The sequence below is a fragment of the Ceratosolen solmsi genome, unplaced genomic scaffold (assembly GCF_000503995.2).
Source record: "Ceratosolen solmsi marchali unplaced genomic scaffold, CerSol_1.0 scaffold13, whole genome shotgun sequence".
Taxonomy (NCBI): Eukaryota; Metazoa; Arthropoda; class Insecta; order Hymenoptera; family Agaonidae; genus Ceratosolen; species Ceratosolen solmsi.
In genome coordinates, this window is record NW_011948418.1 from 9,723,094 (window position 1) to 9,729,955 (window position 6,862).

Consider the following 6,862-nt stretch of genomic DNA (forward strand, 5'->3'; position numbering starts at 1 on the left):
CATAATTTCAAATTATTAATGTATTACAGCAAATACAAAAGTATATTAAAAATATCAATAAATTATTCTTATTTGCTATTTTCATAAATACTTTAAACATCATACAATAGAATTTTCAACAAATTATCGTACATTATTATATTACTACATATTATATTGTTTACTACTACTACTACTTATCAATTCAATCAAATAAAATTTTTTTAAATATTTTATTATAGAAAGTAAAATAAAATATATTTATAAAAGTATGTGATAATTTAAATTATTTTAACTAACATATTACAATATATAGGTTTTAAGTTTTAATATATAAAATATTTACATAATTTTTGGCAATATTTAATGTTCTCTATAAAACAATTTGATTAATTAATCATTAATCAGAAGATTAATCAATAAACTGAATCATAAAATCAATAATTAAATTTAATTCCAGGATGAATGATATTAAAATTTATGTATAATATGTTAATATGTTTACATGAAATTATTACAACTTATAAAATTTTTAAACGTATGTTAATTTAAAATATTCTATTTCAGACTTTTTTCTGATAAATTATAATTTGTATTAATTTAAGATTACATTAATAAATAGGAAAAGTAATTATAATTTTTTAATAAATTTATGTTATTCTTATATGTAGATCGAAACCTAAATTAAAAGATAACCATATCGGTAATATTTCATTTATATTTCAAGATCCAAAATAAATTTATGATTATAAATATCACGATACGATTTAAATATAAATGTAAGATTGTATATATATATATATATATATATATATATATATATGACTTTAGAATTGACCTTGAAATAAAACAAATCGACGATAGAGAAATTGAGAAAATCTGAGTGGGTAGACACAAAACTCGAAGCAACTTGTTTTATATCATTTAATAAGTCTGCATAGTAAGTTCAGTTACGTTTATTTTGAATCAAACTTCTTTCAAGTTGTTATTAACTTTCTTTGAAGATTAGATTTTTGTAATACCTTTCATTATTACACATGATAAAACTAATGAATCATGATAATTTAAATTACTATACCTAGTAATTTTAATATTATTCATATTATTGAACAATAATTTACGTAGACATATATTATACGAATGGTAAATTTGTAGTTTTAGGGAAGTTTCGCTCAAATTTCTGTTTGTTTTTTTTTTAATACAAAAATTGATGTTTGTAGAATAACATACAAGTAATAAAAGTAGGTTGGAATTATTAAACGAATTGTGACGTTTCAAAATCAGATTATATCAGTTGTATGCAATATTTTTATGGATTTACATGATCGAAATATCTGCGAAAACAATATAATAATATAATAGTATATTTTATATGCGGAGCTCATGAAATTATAATTGAAAAAATATTTTTTTCCAAAAGTTCTTCATATCTCTAGTATAAATCTACTTATTTTTTCATTATATTTAATTTAATAAGCACTTTATTAATACATTTCTTTAAAAAGTATTTTTCATATCCGATGCAAATTAAAATAATATTTACTTATGCATTAATGATAGCAGTTAGAAAAATGTCTGAATAGACACCATTTATTTTCCGCACGCTAAGTAAAAAGTGTTGTGTAACATATTGCAATAATTTTTTATGCAATGTCTCGTGATTCGTCGCCTCTTACTACTGAAAGTTCACGATGCTAAGAGGTAACGCCCGCAATTCATGATATGATAAGATAAATATGATATTCTTTATAACAATAATTTTGAAATAGTATAAAACTATTTTCCTTTTATGTGATTTAATTAACCATAATTATTCTCATAAGGACGTTTGTTTGAAATAATTTATAAATACATATTAATAATGGTGAAATTACAGTTTATTAAAATTCATAGTAAAAAATAAAAATTATCGCAATCATTTATTGACATTAATATATATATATATATATATATATATATATATATATATATTAATGTCAATAAATGATTGCGATAATTTTTATTTTTTACTATGAATTTTAATATTTTATAATATATCTAATTGCAAGATAATCATATAAAATTTTAGAAAATAATATTATATTGATATTCTAAGATGTATTAATAATATATCGATAATAAAAATTATTAGAGCCTTAATTGATAGATTTTACTTTACTTATTTATAAATGTTCCAAGCAAATTAATTTAGTAACGCGTATCTTTTTTTACGATAGATATTTGTAGAAATTAGGAAAATTACAATTAGTGTTAGTATAATTTTCATTGCAGCTTGCATATTAAATTTTCTTACTACCGCATTGATAAAAGGAAGATATTTTCAGAGAACTTTTGTTATGAGACATTGTGCAAGTATATAATAATTTATTGCTTTCATCTCTTTATTATAATATTGTTATCCACGTTAGCATATACTCTATATTATATAATACTAAGTTATAATGCTTTTTTAACATTAATATTACTTCTATGAAACATGTTTTACTTTATTACATTAATTACGCTAAATGTTATTTATTATTAGAATAAGAGATTGAAAAGTTTTTATATAAAACTGCTAATCAAAAGAATTTTAAATTGATGATTGTAAAATTTTGTCTAATATTTAAATCCAAGTTGCCATTATTCATATTTTATTATAAAATCAGTTAAATTATATTTAAATTAAATTGACTCGATAAATACAAAATAACACCTACACTTGAAGTAGTATTCGAGCAAAAGTCGAAACTTGATATGAACTTCCATAAGTCATTGAATTTTAATTAAATAGTAAATAAACAATCATTAATAAAACAATTCTTTTTCCATATTTTATTTTATTATATTACATCGAAAAATGAAACGTATAATAAATTTTTATTACAAGATTTTATAAATTATTTTTAATTAATTGTACAATTTATAAAAACATAATGTACAATCTTTAATGCTATATAGTTTTTATTGTAGTTTTGATTATCACTTGCTTCTTCTATTACTGCATTTATACATAGCTTCATTAATACGGGCAATGCAAATTTTCAAATCATGCTTTACTATATTTACTCAATAGAAAGAACTCTTGTGACATGTAGAACGACTTAGTTATTCAATAGAGATTTGAAAATTTAAGTCTAATTAACTTTCATTTATTATGTATTATAAAAAAAAAAAGTAATGAATAGGAATTATTAATATTTACAAAAAACATCTTAATAAACGGACCGAAATTCTAATTTAAGAGTACAAAAAAAAAAAAAAAAAAAAAAAAAAAACTGGTTTGGAATTTTCTTTATGGTGGACCTACTTATCTATGACCTTTTTGAAAGGAAGGCTGTTTGTGCTCGAGTTGGCGGGTGCGGGATTTGTTAAGCAATGGAATTTTAGCGTGAGAACTCAATGTTATTAATGCGTATATGACTTACTGTATACGCATAGACGCATAGCTATGAAAACGCGATCATTGATCAGTCATTTTGCGCGTGCGACGCAATAGAACATATTTCACTTGTTAATTTCACAATCAATGACCAAAAAGCGATACTAGATCTTGCAGGTATTTGAAAATGAAAGTATTCGCGCAGTGTTTCTTCAGCTTACATATAATTTGCATTTATTTACGAAATTATTGATATGAAAGAATTGGGTTAAGTAAAACTATTCTTATGCGTGTATAATTAAGATTTAGAGTTCATAGATATTAGAAATTATTAATTATTTGCGTATAAAACGTATATTATGTCTAATTTTTTTTTTAATTTAAATTTAATTATTTTAATTATCATAAAAATTACTCAGACACCTAATCGATTGATTCTTTTAATGAATTTATTATTTGATTAAAGATCGATCGATTCAACTTCAAAATATGTTTTATAAAATACAATTATAATTACTAAGACTTATTTGTTTCATTAATATAGTTTCTAATATTCATTGAATTTTGATTAAATTCATGAATATAAACTACGGCTGAAAAATTAATTTTATTACACTTTCATTTGTATGCAATAATTTTGTGTAACAATGTAATAATATAGATTCGAAGTTACAATATTATATAAAAATATTTTATACTTCTAAACAGTATTTTTTAATAATTTTCCTACAACGAATTATTATCAACAAAAAGAACTTCATATTTTTTATATTATAAATTAAATGTATTTTTACTAAATATTTAAAAAAAAAATTATTTAACCCCAATGAAATAAATGAATGATTTAGTTAGATGAAAGAAATTTTTTTCTTCGTCATATATTTAGCTGCGCCTTTGTATAGCAATTTTATCCAAAACACAAAAAGGCAGAAATATTCTAAATACAAACCAGTTTTATACCGATGCCTACTTGCATTTTTATCAAGCTTGTGCTGATTTATTTCCGCGCAGTAAGCTGAAAGTTATTATTTCTTAATTCATTAAAAGTATCTGCTAATGTGCTTTTATGATACGCTCATTGTTTTTATTTTTCATAGTTTATTTCAAGCATCATATAATGTAGGCTATAGAAGAAAAGTATCTTTAAAATAAAAAACAAAAAAAAAAACAAAAAAAAAAAACAATTGGTGCCACAAATTTAATGAATTAGTTTATCATTATACGAGAAATAGACTGCAATTCTAAATATTAATGAATGAACTTTTTTTTTCTAATAAAATGGATGAATGATTTTACGAGTATTTCCGTTTTTAATATGCGGAGAGTAATAAATGTTTAATAATAATGACATTTATAAATTTAGTAGGTGCATAAATATTTTCAATATCTTACCATTCTCTATTGTTGTCATTAACAATTTAATTATAAAATTATTATTTCTTTGAGTTTTCTCGTGAATAATTTTGATCATTACTTATATAACATTCTCAAAAAATTTCTATAAAATTTGTATAATTATCTTTAATATATTAAAACTGCATTATATTTCTAACATGTTCGAATGTATATTCTTTTATAAATATTTGATTGATAAGAATTTTTCATTGTACCAATGTAATTGTGTGTATGAAATTTTTTACTTGAATGCATTGAAATGGAACAAAATAAAACTCAGATACTATACTCGATATAGAAAAATCTTCGTACAGTGATTAATTATTGAATTCTTCGAAAATATACCAAGAAAATATTGGAATTAAGCAGTTATTTACGTCGAATCGCCGCGTGAATAATGATAAACCGGATAATTTTTTTTTTTTTTTTTTTTTTTTTTTTTTTTTTTTTTTGGAGAATTCTGTTGTTATTCTAAAACATGTTTTTTCCAAAGAAGCAATAATTATCTTAAAATATGGTCGAGTTATACTATAAACATCTTTTTGAGATCTGTGATGTTTTGGGGTTAATCTTAGCCTCTACAATATTTATAAAAGAATTAACGTTATTGAGAATAGCGATTTTTGTTACATACTATATATTATTAGAAAATTTTGAATAATATAACATCTGATTTATGCATAAAGATTAATTTTTTATTTGCTAATATTCAATAGATCTGAGATTGCTAGATAGTAATATTTATATTAGGCAACGTTGATCTCATTATTTCTAATGGATAGTTTACACAGTTAATACATTTTTACTTCCTACATTCAATTTATAAATACTATTTGAAAATATCATAATTTGTATTGAAATAATTTCTTATTTCATAGTTTGCTAAATTGTCAAAATATATTTGATCTTATACAGAGTTACTCCAAGGGTTAATATGATCATTAATATCTTTACGGATAATAAAATTAATAATACGAATATTAATTATGAAAAAGTAAAAAATTAAACTTGTTAAAGTACATTTAAACATTTGTAATATCAAGTATTATCAAAGGATATTTCTCAAGTACCTATAGTTTTCTTAATAATAATGAATGATAGGGAGACACTTGGAACTATAATATTTCAAGCGAATGAAAATTAATAGAACAATAAACGAAATATAATGAAAACTCTTTTATTGCCTGTTCTTAATCAACATTTTTGATTTTTTATGTAAATTTTTTTATTTATTTAATTTAAAATGAATTATTATTAAAAAAAAAAAAAAATCTTATACCACATTTTTATAAATAAGTTTCTCATCTACGAGGTCACCTACGAATCGTCCTACTTCACCTAGAGGATCCAAGATTTCCTTTCTCTCTTTAACGTTGTCTTACTTTCTTGGTTTCTTCCCCTCTCCAATTTTATTAGCTTCAAATATGTGAAGTGTTGATGAAAAATGTTGATGGTGAAATTTCACGCTCGTTCATAATGACACTAAAATCATTGACTTAAAAATGAAGAAAAAACATGTCGAACCGGTTGAATTGTGTTCTAAATACAGTAATCGGAAATTATTTCCTTATCGAAAATCTATTTCAATAAGACCTCCCTATACTCGTAAGTATTTTTTACTCTTATTTCTTAATTTTATTCGCGAAATCGATTGATTGCACATTACCTGCTATGGAATCATTTTTAAATCTTAACCTGTAAAATAAAATACTAAAATTTCTATAAAAATTCTACGCTCTCTGGGCTTTTACGAATCTCTCTTGTATATAATAATGAAATTCAATTTCTATCATTAGCCTAATATTTATTTTTAATTATCAATAAACTTATTTTACGTACGAACGAAACGCATTAAGAAATTATTACTATTGAAGAAATAGAATGTTTTTAATTACAACACTTGTTTTATGATTCAACTGTATAATTACAAAGATTATCATATTGTCCTATAAAATTGATAAAATGTATTCTACTTTTAATTCTATCTGTCAAGTATCTTTACACCAAAATCTCATAATATCTGCTTTAATTTCATTTGTTATTTTATCACATAAAATAGATTTTTTTTTTAATTTTTGACATTTTAAAATAAATTCTACTAATGACCTACATTTTTATATGTACGCT